The sequence below is a fragment of the Paroedura picta genome, chromosome 4 (genome assembly GCF_049243985.1).
Source record: "Paroedura picta isolate Pp20150507F chromosome 4, Ppicta_v3.0, whole genome shotgun sequence".
Lineage (NCBI taxonomy): Eukaryota > Metazoa > Chordata > Lepidosauria > Squamata > Gekkonidae > Paroedura > Paroedura picta.
In genome coordinates, this window is record NC_135372.1 from 87,391,295 (window position 1) to 87,405,643 (window position 14,349).

General features: G+C 42.4%; 1 protein-coding gene across 8 annotated transcripts in view; it reads right to left on the bottom strand.

The window, feature by feature from the left end:
- Positions 1-14,349, bottom strand: part of MAST2 (microtubule associated serine/threonine kinase 2) — a 219,837-nt gene that overhangs the window by 113,587 nt on the left and 91,901 nt on the right. The gene's annotated exons all lie outside the window — the stretch shown is intronic.

A 14,349-nucleotide genomic window follows, 5' to 3' on the forward strand; every position in this document is an offset into this window, starting at 1 on the left:
GTACTTCTGCCCCAACTCCCACTATTGTGATCACCTTAACCAAAATATATGTACGCTGGAAGAGGGCATTCACTCCTGCAACTGTTGTATCCTTATACCAGTTTATAGTTAACTGGCTTCAGTCCAAAGGCAAAGAACCCCAAAGCTGAATATAGAGCTCCAAAGTAGCATGCTATATTGTTTAAAACACCATTATCATTCTCCACCCTTCTTTAGCTAACTGACTTCTCTATTTCCCATACTCTGAATATATAATGCTTTGATATGACAGGTCTCTCTTTCTCTGGGTAAAAAAGATTATTGTGTTCCAGTTCCTCTAAAGCAGTGGTCCCCAACCCCCGCCCCCCCCCGCAGCGAGAAGCTCGCTAGGCTGCGCATGCGTGTTTGCACCGGGGCTGCCGCGTGTGCGCGGTGTCCTAGGTCGCCCTCTCCCCCCACCCCGGCACAGTGGTCCACGGCCGCCAAAAGGTTGCGGACCGCTGCTCTAAAGGACCAATCTAAGTATGTCTACCAGTTCCATGCACAAGACCTGATAGACAGGCACAAATTATCTTTATTTAGTTATTTGTTATTTATACAATCTGAAATTACAAATCTCAATGAGAAAGTGGTACCAGGAGGAAGGTTTGAGATTTGTTAGGCACAAGGGATCTTTCTGGGACAAACTGAACCTCTACAAAAGACACAGTCTGCATCAAAAGGGAACTAAGGAATCAAGGGTCTTTAGAAAGGGAAATACATTATAGATATCTATATGACTAGAGAATGAGAATCAAATCTTTCTCCTGGATTTATTTACTTCACTTGAAAGTCAGCTCATATATATTTCTATATTGAATATATATATATGTGTGTGTGTGTGTGTGTGTGTGTGTGTGTGTGTGTGTGTGTGTGTGTGTGTGTATGTATATATGTATATATATTAAATAATCTGTTATACCATTAAATTATTTTCTGTTAACTACATCTTAGTTTAGTCATCTAGGGAAAATATCTGTCAAATATCTAGGGAATATTGAATTCTATTTAGCTCACAACTAATTGCAACCTTGGTCTTATATGTTTCCAAATAAGAGAACTGTAGGGAGCACTTTTATTGTGGGTAGTTGGAGCTTGAAGAATATATAGGAAAGGCTGGAGGTGTAGACATTCTGAAATTCAGAAGTCAATTGCCTCAAAGTCTCCTCCCCTCCCCTCTTCTCATAGCCTCCACAGCATCCCTGAAGGATAATGGATCCCTTCCCTGACCAAGAACATATCTTTGGTAACAATAGAAGAGGCAAGGAGGTTTATGTAAGAAACAAAAGAAGCTGAAGAAATTTGGTGGACAGAGACCATTTATGACTCTCCTGTGAGACACAGTTGAGGGTATCCAACAATAAATTTTCCTTCCCTGCAATGCAAATTGAATGCTCATTTTGTGAACAATGGACTCCTCCTAGGTAAGGTCTGCCTCCTGGCAGTGCTAGAGAGACCATGCCTCCTTGGCTGTTGATATACTGCATTACAGTGATGTCTGTGCACACCTCTACATTACCTTTACTTAGTGTGAAATGAATAACCCTGAGTGCTAGAATGTTGATGTGAAGGGCTGCTTCCATAAGGGCGCCACTGGCCACATCAGGTCTGCACAGTGTGCTCCCTAACTTGAAGAGGAGGTATCTGAGACTAGAGCAAGATGGGAATGCAGCATCTCCTGATAGTAGATTTTTGCTAGTGGCTCCAAAATTAGAATTAGTCAGGAAATGGACTCTGTGATGAGAGAAGATATGTCTCACAAACCAAATCTGACGAGGCCTGAACTTCAAACAGGACTATGAAACAGGACCATGATACAGTCTTTGGATGTGTTAAGTGGATGGTAAATGACAAGACATTGTCTTAAATATTGCTGCTAGGATACTGGCAGTCCTCTCAATCATGTCCTTTGGGAGGAGGGTGTGAGCCTTCCTGTTGTGCTGTGCAGGGTTGAGAACAGCCCTAGGTATCTGCCCTAGATAGGTTTAACTTTTGGAATGTTCAAAAAACTATTAGACCCTTCAGGAAAACACCTGGGTCAGAGGAGAGGCTGAATGACAGCACAGCATATAGCAGCAAGTGTCCACACTGGAAATAGAGGAACTTTCTGTAACTTATTGAAAAAGGAAAATATGCATCCTGAAAATCTATATTTGCAGATCAACCAAAAGGGCTCAAACTGAGGAGTACATTCAATTAAACTATATAAGAACTTTTTATGCAACATATTTCTCTAAGTGACAAAATCCAGAATAGGGTGCTTACCTGCTGGAGCCCTCTATGGCCCAATTTGCCAAAAGTTTCCTCCTCCCTCTTGGAAAAGCCAGCCACAGGACTACAGGGGTAAGGCAAACAAAGGAATACAACAATGGGAGCTTTTGAACTCCCTGATGGACAATGAAGAGCTCCCACTGATCTTCAGTAAGGGCTTCTTATATGTGGGCAAACCTGAACAGGCAGTCCAGGAAGGAACACAGGGGTGGAGAGTGAGGGCCATTTCGCACGGCTTCAAAGTAGCAGAATGGTTGCTATTTGGAAACGCTACTAATTTGCCATAACCCACGACGTCGTAGACAATCTGCAACAATCCTGAAACCAATCAGCAAAAAGCGCTTCGTTGTGGCGCTTTCAGGGGAATCCAGAAAAGTGGATTCACCCTCCGGATAGCGATACACTCCTGCAACCAATCTGCAACAGTAGCGCTAAAGACCTGTGCGTTACCATTGTTGCTGGTTCTTCAAAGTCCCTCCCCCTGGCTCTCTCCTCCAAACTTCCGGCGAAGCGATCGCCATTTTTTTTTCTCCGAGCGAGCGGGGATAAACGCACCGGCGAGCCTCTTTCTGTTTAGAGGCTTCCCTGGCTTCAGTCCTTCACCTTTAGTCACTAAGCACAAACCACTGAAAAGCCCGTTTGCTGAAATAAAGTCCCTTTATTTTTTACAAATAAATTCAGCCGAAAATCGGGCCCGTGAGAGGGGGGGGGGATTTTTTTTTTATCACTCGAGGCAGCGTGCAAACGATCATACAATCAAACGACAGCTCACATTAGGCAGCTGGATGGGTCTCTCCGTAGCAACGAATCTACACAGATTCGTTGCTATGGGTCGTTTTTTTTTTAAAAAACCTTTCTTAAAGGGAAAGGGGCTGTTTGGGAGCATGCTAACGGCTGCCCATTGGCTGCTTGACGGCCAGGGGCGGGACGAGCTTGGCAATAGCGCTTCCTTTCTAGCGATTTCTGCCAAGACCGGAAGCCTGTGGGAAACGCTAAAAAACGCAAATGATTCCACTACAAAGGCAGGTATGCATAACGACGAATTCCACTATTTTAAATGGCGATTTTTCATTCCGCAAACAATTTGCAACAAAGATCCCTGTGCGAAAAGGCCCTCAAGATTTCCTCGTCCCTGAGGGTTTTTAGAGGAGTTTGAACTCTCTTTGAGCTTAGAAGGGTAGAGCCTAAGCCTTGGCTGAGCCACAGAGGAAGAGTGAAAAAGCTTGAAAAAGGGCTGAGATTGTTGCCCTATGTATCCAGAGTACTTTTGGTTGAGTATAAGTGGTACCAATGAAGAAGTCATTGCCCTCATGAAGCAAATCTTCCACCTGGTACAGTGAAGAGGTACAGGAGCTGTGGACTGTAAACAGACAGCAGAGGCAAGAGATCTAGCTGAGCAATCAACTACATGCATGGCAGTGTTAATCTGCTGTTTAGATAATCTGAGGGTTTTGCTCTGCAACACCCTTGTCAGACACCTCTATTCACTTGGAGAATGTGAGCCTGTCTTTTCCCAAAGGAAAAGCTGGTACCTCCCTCTTATAACATTGTAATTTGCTACCCTAAATGACAGAGCAGCAAAAGCATATACTTTGCAGCAGAGGATGTCAAGTATTCACTTTTTCCTATCTTATGGGGAGGGGCAAGACAAATCCTTTGGAGTATCTTTGGCACATCTCTGTCACAACGTAGTTACTGAATGGTGGATAACCAACATCAAACACTTCTGTTTTCTTTTATGTATTTTCTCCTCTATTTTTCTGACCCAGACATCTTTAGTGATATCTAGTAAGCCTTGCATGATAGGAAAAGTGACTGAGCCCAGAGTCTCTGAATGAACATCTTTAAACATTGGGTCAAGTAGCCTGTGGAACAGAGCAGCTGTCCTCTATCTGAAGACATTTTACCACATGAACTAATAGTTCAGAGTAGAGCAGAAGATCTTTATTAGCAAGAGGAACCCAAATCTTGTAAGGTGGAAAGAGGGGGTAGTTAACTTACAAATATATATTTTTCTGTGCATCTTGGAAGTCCATGAGTATGTTGAAATCTTTACTTGCTGCTTTTGAAAATAGCATGAGACGCCAACTTACTTGCCGATGCAATAATAATAATGATTGCCCTGACCTGGATGACCCAAGCTAGGCTGCCCTCAGCATGGACAGCCATGATTAGAATTTGGATGGCTGACCAGCCAAGAAGTCCAGGATTGCTACACAGAAGCAGCCAGTGACAAAACATTTCTCAATGCCTCTTGCCTTGAAAACTCCTTGGAATTGCCATGAATCAGTTGTAACTTGACAGCACTTTCCACTAAACAAAATTAAATGCAATAAGGAAGATATATCAAAGGTGGAAAAAATCTTGTATTTTTACTATTCACCTTCAAGGCTATCTGTTTTACTTTTATGAATAAAGTCAGCTACCAGTATAAAAAGCTACCACAGCAATCACAAGTACTGCCTCAGGAATGCTATTATTCAAAAAATAAATTTCCTTTTGTAGATCTGTATAGTAGGGTGAGAGTGATAAAGATACTACAGCTGCCTGAGGAAAAGAAAACGGTGCCAACAACAAATTATTTGATAGAAGATAATAATCATTTAATAAAATGTTTAATTTATATTAGAACTTTAAGATCTATTTTGATCAAATCAATGGGTCATTGTGAATATTACTATAATAGTAAGAAACATCTGTGATGTTTTCATTGAGCACTTTTTATCATTGTCTGTAATGTCAATAACTTTCCGTGCTACTATGAAAACCTCTTTGTTATTGCAGTAATAAGAGACTGCAATATTAAAGTGGCTTGTATTTAATTCCATTTTTCGATACAGGAATATGAAGGCTTCACTAATCTATACATCTTTGTTTTACATAGAAAATCCCCTTCCCCCTCCCCTACCACTGCCCTACAAGCTCTAAATAGCATCTTCCACCTAAAAGTAAGTGGCTAGGCAAAGCAAAGTATTTCACAGACATTTAATATGCACCTGGTGGCCAGTGGACCTCTGGCTAAAAAAAGTACTTTCTTACAAGAACATAATGTGTACCTCCAACATCAGGATATAATATTAGTAAATATCTTGTCGTACCATATTCTCATCTCTTTTTATGACTTCAGAAGGGGAACTGGATCTCACAGACTGCTGGCCTTGCTCCTCCATTAGGGGGGACAAATGATCTACTGCAATCACAATTACAATAACCTAATTTTAGACACAGCCTGAGAGCTGCCAAGAGCCACCAAGGCCCCTAGACAACGATTCTATCTGTCCCCCCCCAAAAAAATATGACTTTGATACAAACCTAATATAACTAACTGAAGAAATCACATGGCTTGCTGTTACCATTAATCTACAGTAATAAAAAATGGCCTGCCTGTTCAAGTTTCTTTACTTAATTTATATATCCTAATAATGGGGATTCAAAGCAGCTTACAGCATTCTCTTCTCCTCGATTCTGTCCTCAAAATAACTATGTGAGGTAGGTTAGGCTGAGAGTGGTCCAAGGTCACCCAGAAAGCTTCCATGACAGTACTTTAACCATTACACAACACTGGCAGTCATAACTTATCAGAGAACAAAACTAGGAGACTCAAAATTGGGCACCAGCTTTAGGATGATTGTGGGAGCTCCAGGGCCAAAATTGAAAGGCATGGACAAATCCTGGCCCAGGTGAGACAAACCACTACCACCACATTGTTCTAATTGCAACTGAAAGTAAAGGTCTCTGAGGCAAGCATAACTCAGAAAATACTACATGTTTTAAAAAATGGTGCTTAACCCCAAAATGATGGTGGAAGTTACAGTGCCAAAATTGAAGGGAACTGGAACACGCTGAACCCAATTCTCTTCATGACAGACAACATTTAATAAAAGAGCTTTTAAGCTATCTGTCAAGTGTCACTAATATTCAGATCCTCAACCCAACATGGAAGGTTGCTGGGTGACTCACTCTCAGCCAGACAATGCTGCTGTGAGGATAAAATGGAGAACAGGAGAACAATGCACTTTTGGGTCCCCAGTGAGAACAAAGAATGGATATGGTATTTGTTATAAATCAAATTCTTAATGATATTTTTTAAATTACATCATTTGTCATATAACAAAGTAGTTTTTACAAAGTGCTATCAAATTTTCTACTAGCACAATAATAATTAACAATCCAGTGCCTGAACTGGTAGTTGTAGCTTCTGTTCCACATGTTTAACCACTAGAACAGATTGTTCCATTATCATGCATGAAAACGGTGAAGAAGGGGTGAAGGATCCTTTAACTCCTTTGTTAAATCATGGGAAATATGAATTCTCCCCCCTCTTCTGTTCAGGAACAATAGTGAATAACCAATGGTCGTTCTCCCTGTTGGGTCAGGAGGACATCTCAGTGGGACCTGAAAGAGCAGTCCCTTTGCCCTGGGAAGGTCATCGTCCTAATTGTCCCTAACATATTGCAGAATGCAATCACCAAAGGCTGCATGTGCAGAACTGAGCACAAGTATTTTGTAGTGGTGAATAAACGTTGCCGCCCTACATATCTCTTCAGAAGAAACCCTTTTTGCTATGGCCACTTTAGTTGCCGAACTTCATATTGAATGTGTCACTATACCTGCTGGGATTGATAGGCCTTTTGCTTTATAAGCTTCAATGATGCATGCCTTAAGGCATCTGCTAATCGCTGCTTTGGACATACCCATCCCTGCGTTGGGTGGTGATACTGAGATAAAAAGTGACTCAAATTTACGGAAAGGCTGAGTTCTAATTATGAATCCCTTGAGTGTTCTAGTAATATCAATATTGTGCCATAACCTTTCTTTAGGATGTTTTAGCTCTAGGCAAAATTTTGGTAAAATTATTTCCTGTGAGACAAGAAATTCAGAATAGTAAGACTAGAAATAGTTTTGTTGTTGTTGTTAGGTGCGAAGTCATGTCCGACCCATCGCTACCCCATGGACAATGATCTTCCAGGCCTTCCTGTCCTCGACCATTCATATAGATCAATAGGAATAAGGCTAGCGAGGTAGTCTATTGCCTGCAACTCCCTGTTGAAGCAGGAAGAAGCCTTTCAAGGGTGCCTTCCCACCAGCTAAGAAACTTGAATTAAGTTTTGCCTTCCTGAGCAAGTGGCGGGAACATCCACCAAGATGTCCTCCTGGCCCAACAGGGAGAAGGGGTCTCAAGACCAAGAAGTGAAAAATGGAGGGAGAAGGGTAGAAAAATTAGATGACAGGAGACAGGAAAGAATGAGAAATGTGTGGAAAAGAGGGAAGGTTGTTTTATCTTGCTGCAACTCTCTAGCCTATTTGACACTGGGGGGGGGGGCAGGCAGTACTTGGTGATGCAAGTGAGCACCCAGCCACTTTCTTCCAGCTGCAGCTCCACTTCATTGGTGTGCCCACTTCTGTCCATGCTGGCTCAGAGTCCTGGAGCTACCCCAGAGGGTTCATGCAGATTCACTAAGTGTCACTCCACTTAGTCAGTGAGCAGGGGCCGGCAGGCACACCTGGATGTCATGGAAGGTAGTGGTTGAGGTGGGCAATTCACAGTTTGTTTACAAACAGGGGTACAGTGTGGTTGGCCCATCCCATTCACCCCTGATGAGTGCCAGTGACTGGGATGTGTGACCAAGTAGATCTCCATATGTCATGGTCAGACCTCTGCAGCATGAGAGCTGCTATGTCTGGGAGCCCAGGCTTCACACTGGGTGAGATGGTGGCCAGTGGCACCCCTCCATTAAGTAGTGCCCAAGGCATGTACCATGGTTGCCATATCCTAGATATGTCTTTGGCTGTGTGCAAGGAAAGGGAGAAGGAAGGCTAGCTTGTTGGAGAAAATGCCTACATGCTGGCATTTACTGTAACAGCTCTCAGTGTCCTGGCTTAGTTGTTTAGTTTAGTAAGCACAATTGCTTCAGTCGTGGTGGAAGGGAAGTATAGACAGTCCTAGCTTGTTTTTTCCTATTCTGAGACTTCCTTACACCCATAGCAAGAATTATATTTTAAAAAGAAAAAGGCATTCAGCTGGAGGCAGCAGGCCAGAACAGGCTTTGATGACCCCCTTCAAAGATCTTCCTCAAGCTGCACCTGGGCTGAATCACCCCTTCTTGGTACACCACTGTCAATTTCCATATCATGACTTCACATTACTCTTCATCTGGGCTTTCATTGTGTACCCCACTCTTCAGGTATTCCTCTGCTTGCCAAGCCTAGCGTTTTTCTCATCAATTATTCATACTTTTGCTTTTAATTCACTCTACCAATGGAATTCTTAGTACTGGAACAGAATAAAAGACAGAATTCTGGTAGTTTTAGAAACTATTTTAAGGAGTACTTATTTTTCTGGGATATTCACATGCTCTTAGAACACTATATTCATGAAATGGCTATCAAAAGCTACCAAAATAAGTATTAAAAATATGATTTTGAGAAGAATGTGGAGGGGAAAGTACAGTAGTGCCTACATGACGCTCTCAATGCTATAATTCATCATTACTTGGGATAAAATATTGGATTCATCCTGAACATTACATCCAATGTATAAAAAAGGTAAAGGTATACTCTGTGCAAGCACTGGGTCATGTCTGACCCTTGGTGTGATGCCCTCTAGCATTTTCATGGCAGGTTCAATACGGGGTGGTTTGCCAATGCCTTCCCCAGTCATTACCGTTTACCCCCCAGCAAGCTGGGTACTCATTTTACCAACCTCGGAAGGATAGAAGGCTGTGTCATCCTTGAGCCGGCTGCTGGAATTGAACTCCCAGCCTCATGGGCAGAGCTTTCAGACTGCATGTCTGCTGCCTTACCACTCTGCGCCACAAGAGGCTCCATCCAATGTACACAGACTAGCATAAAAATTTTTCACTGGGCAGCTTTGCCTTACTGTAAATATACCACGTCTATCAGGTGAGACATTACCATGTCACCTCTCAGGAGCTGCACAGAGTGAGAAATTGCATGGAAGTTGTTTCAGCAGTCCTTACATGGCTGATAAAATATTTATAACTGCTATCTGTTATTGACATTAGATTACTGGAGTGGATTCAGCCCTGGAATTCTCCACTGAGCTCTGTACTAGTTTTAGAAACTGCCCTCGATTTTTCACAAAGAATTCATAACTGTTTATTAGCAAATAGGAGCAATGTTCTTCTGATGCTGGTGTTAGAAACAAGTTCTTCTTGTTTTCTTTATAAGAAATATGTTCCAAATCCTCCTTCCTCTAGCCTTGACAGCTGACATTTAAGATGATCATGTACTACCAATGGTAAATAGAAAAAAAGTTTTCTGAATCAGCTTAGAGTTACTATAAACTAGAAAATGCTTTGGTCAACTGAGTGTGACAAAAATAGTACTGTATCACCTAGCACTGAGCAATACTCATGTTTAAACAAATGAAAGCTGAACTGAAGCAAAAAAACAAAGACTGTGACAAGCAAAACTATTTTAAATAGCATTTACTCTACAGCTATTCATTAATACATATGTCAAGATAATAAGATTAATAAGATTAAATTAAATGGACTAAAATGGTATGTCATTATCTATGCTGGATCACACAATTTAACACAAGCTTAAAATTTATTTATAAGCTATGCATTTTTGTTTTATCTAATGTAATCATCAAGTAGACTGCAGAATTACTTTATTTTATAGTTTTCTAACATCAAAAAGGATGCAAGAGTGGTTTGTGACTGTTTTTGAAAATATATGGGGTTTTTTTTTAATACAAATACTAGGAGTTAGACAATGTGAGAAATCCTGGGTAAATGTTGGGTTGTAATCCATATTATTGTTCACTAAACTCTGCAGCATGCTCAGCAGTGTGGCAAAGGAGTGCAGTATTGTTGTTGATGTTGTTGTTGTTAGATTTATTCCCCACCTCTCCCGACAGGAGAGAGGTCACAACAACTAACCCCATTAAAATTCCCATTAAAACATCAATCTACTAACATGACAGCTAAAAATCCCATCCCTCCCCCAATTATCAAAGAGGTTAAGAGGAAAGGATAGGGGAGTAGCGTACACTCCAATTCCTAGGGGGGGAGCGATGTCCCTGATTCCCTGACCCCAGCCTCAACCATAGACCTGGTGGAAGAGCTCCATTTTACAGGCCCTGCGGAAAGCTGACAAATCCCGCAGGGCCCGCAGATCACCCGGGAGCTCATTCCACCAGGTAGGGGCCAGGACCGAAAAGGCCCTGGCCCTGGTTGAGGCTAGGCGCGCTTCCTTCGGGCTGGGGACGACCAACAGGTTCTCACCCGCAGAGCGTAAGACCCTGCGGGGGACATAAAGCGGTAGGCGGTCCCTCAGGTATGTGGGTCCCAACCTGCGTATGGCCTTGAAGGTTAAAATTAAAACCTTGAACCGGATCCGGGCAGCAATTGGCAGCCAATGCAGCTGCCTCAGCACCGGCTGGATGTGGGCCCTCCAAGATGTTCCAGTGAGGACCCTGGCAGCTGCATTTTGCACCAGCTGTAGTTTCCGGGTCATGGACAAGGGTAGGCCTGCATAGAGCGAGTTACAGAAATCTATTCTGGAGGTGACTGTCGCATGGATCACTGTGGCCAAGTGGTCAGGGGACAGGTAGGGCGCTAGTAGCCAGGCCTGGCAAAGATAGAAGATAGTGTTTCATTCTGGAACACCAGCACTACCAGAATCCAGTAATTCATCTACAGCAGGGATCCCAAAACTTTTTTGCTCTGTAAACATCTTTTGAATTCTCTATGCTACCACAAAGTTACCACCACAGGAAATGGAACCAATTACAAAATAGTCTCCATGAGTGGAGAGCACACATGTGTGCATACAGGAAGTCCAAGTGCAGCCACTATAGTGGCTGCTGAACCATTATTTTAATCTGCACAATTAATCCACTCTCCAATAGCAAATCAGGCCTGCTGAGCAGAAGCCCCAGCTGGCCCCAGCCACTTTTTAAAAACTATTAGTGGGACCCAGAAAAAGTAAGAGCACCTATCAGAAAGTAGATGGGGCTTTGTGGGACTTTTGTCCAGTAGGGCCACTGGAGAAGAAATGTTGCTGTGAAAGTAGTTGCCATCACAGCCCAAGGATCTTTGAAGATAAACAATATGTTTTTAAACAATATGTTAACTTTAGAAGGCATCGTGTTAAACAGAACTTCAACCAGAAATGTTGACAAGCTACTATTAGCCTTATGCATGATCTTACCCCCTGATGTTTCGTGCCTGGCTTTAACTTCTGCACCAATCATTTTGTGCTTGTGCCCACCACCCCATGTCAGAATTCCAAAAGAGCCCACAGGCTCAAAAAAGTTGAGGCTTCCTGAAATACAGGAGAAAACCTGGCTCCTGAAACTTAGCAATCATGGTAATTTTTACATCTATGTCTCACATGATTTACCTGTTAATAAATGAATGTGAGCTATAAAATATTCAAGCAGATCTAACTTCTCTAAAACTGAAACTTTTTTACCATATACTATGAAGAGACCTGATGTCAGGCAAGCTAACAGCTGTTTGTCTGCACGGAAAACAAGAGGGAAGAAGAAATTTATGTAAACAGTTTTAGAAGAACAAATTAATACAAAGCATTCTTTTGACTTATTAATGGACAATGTAATTCTCTACCACGTTAAGAAAACTGCAGCCTCATTCAACTTATCTGTGGTTGTTAAACAGAGTACAGCAGTGCCAGAAAATAACTTGACAGGATGAACTTTTAGTCCAAGTCAGCAGCAAGAGTGACTGATTGGTATCCATGTAAATAAAATGTCAACAAGAATGAATAGATAACACAGGATCAAGAAGTGAAAGCAACAGGTGAACTCAGCAGTTTCCAAATACCACAAACTTAAGTGGTCCTTACAAAACTGGTCTTCTAAACAAAAGTACAAAACCAAGTATCACCAACTATTTAATATATAGATGGCAAGAACCTAAGAAAATGTAAGAACTGTGATCAAGCAAAATCATTCATAGTAATACTGAGGTAGAAACCTACATTGATGCTCCAACAGAGACCTCCTACTATGAACATAACTCAGAGCCATTCCACACAGATTCTTTGTAGCAGGAGTGTGGGAAATTGAAATCGCTACAAAAATGCGGTTATGCACAACGTCGTAGACAATCTGCCACATTCCTGAAACTGATCCGCAAAAAGCGCTTCATTGTAGTGCTTTCAGGGAAATCCCAAAAAGTGGATTCACCCTCCGGAAAGCGCTATACTCTTGCAACCAATCTGCAACACTAGCGGAAAAGTTCTGTGTGTTACCATTGTTGTGGTTTCTGCAAAGTCCCTCCCTCTGGCTCTCTCCTCTGATCTTCCGGCGAAGCGATCGCCATTTTTTTTTTCTCGGAGCGAGCCGAGATCAACGCACCGGCGAGCCTTCGTTTACCCAGCGAGGCTTCCCCGGCTGCAGTCCTTCCCCAGAGCTGTTTTAAGTCACCAAGCACCACACAGCCCCGTTTGCTGGTTTATTTTCCCTTTATTTTTCCCTTTATTTTTGGCCGAAAATCACGCCCAGGCGGGGGGGGTGTACTTTTTTTTCACTTGGGGGAGCATGGCAACAATGAAACCGCAGCTCACACGCCACCTGCTAGCTAGATTGATCTCTCTGTTGCGACGGATCAACGCAGATTCGTTGCAACGTGGTCTTTTTTTTTTTTTTAACCTGCCTTAAAGGGAAAGGGGCTTTTCAGGAGCATGATAATGGCCGCCCATTGGCTGCTCGTTTGATTGACGGCCAGGGGTGGGACAAAGCTCGGCAATATCGCTTCCTGACTAGCGGTTTTTGGCGAGACCGGAAACCTGTGGGAAACGATAGAAACGCAACTGGATTCCACTACAAAGGCAGGTATGCATAACGACGAATTCTACTATTTAAAATTGCGTTTTTTCGTTCCGCAACCAATTTGCAACATAGATCCTGGTGCAGAATGGCCCTCACTGAAGAAGAAGAGCTGGTTCTTCAATGCTGCTTTTCTTTTCTTTCAAAGCGGCTTACAGTTGCCTTCCCTTTCCTCTCCCCACAACAGACACCCTGTGAGGTAGGTGAGGCTGAGAGAGCCCTGATATTACTGCTTGGTCAGAACAGCTTTATGAGTGCTGTGGCGAGCCCAAGGTCACCCAGCTGGCTGCATGTGGGGGAGCACAGAATCAAACCCGGCTTTCCAGATTAGAAGTCCGCACTCCTAACAACTACACCAAGCTGACTTCTAAGACCGTTCATGCACTGGAGATTTCATGCCGTGCTGCAGCCTGGAGTTTTAGTCGTGGCAGGTTGCCCTACCTCTTTCTGCACTCACATGGGGGAGCATTTGGCCTGGTGTACCTCATCCGCCCCTGATTTGTGCTCCTGCACAGGTGCTGGAGCAGTGAAGTTCCCAGTGCGTAAACGGTCTAACAGATGTATCCTGACCACCCTTCTTCAACACCATGAATACTCTACAAATCATTTGCATTCCCTTCTAGGTTCTACAGAATAGTAGATTACTTTTCAGAGTACACTCCACAATCCTTTCCCCCAAAGGATTATCTTATGGAAATGCCAGATCTTTAGATAAAATAAAAACCATTAATCCAATGAATCACACCATATTGTGAAGTTCAAACTGAAAATTCCTGCTGGTAGTTATAGACATATCCCATGAGGCAGGGTCACAATGACATATTCTCTAGTCTGGCAAACAATAATCAGTGAGACACTGTTTTCAATATCAGCATTCAATTTTATACAACAAGAAACCTAAGAATTTTCCTGCACTAGCTACAAAAAACTAGGTTTCCAATTAATATCTATCCTGGATTGGTGGGGGGGCTCTCTAATATTAAGTTATATATGTTTGTCCTAATTATTACACTCTATAGATATATAGCAATAGTCTAGTTTAAACAGAAGTTTTCTAAATATTTCAAATACCGACGTTAAAAAAAAGTTCAATAAACACAACCAGCCAAAAGCTAGACTCAATCAAACTAACAAATGAAAAATTATGCTAGATATGCTACACATTTCAATGGTCTTTACTCACATGTAAAGCAAAATTCCAATCCAGTAACAATTTAATGATCAATATAGTGTTT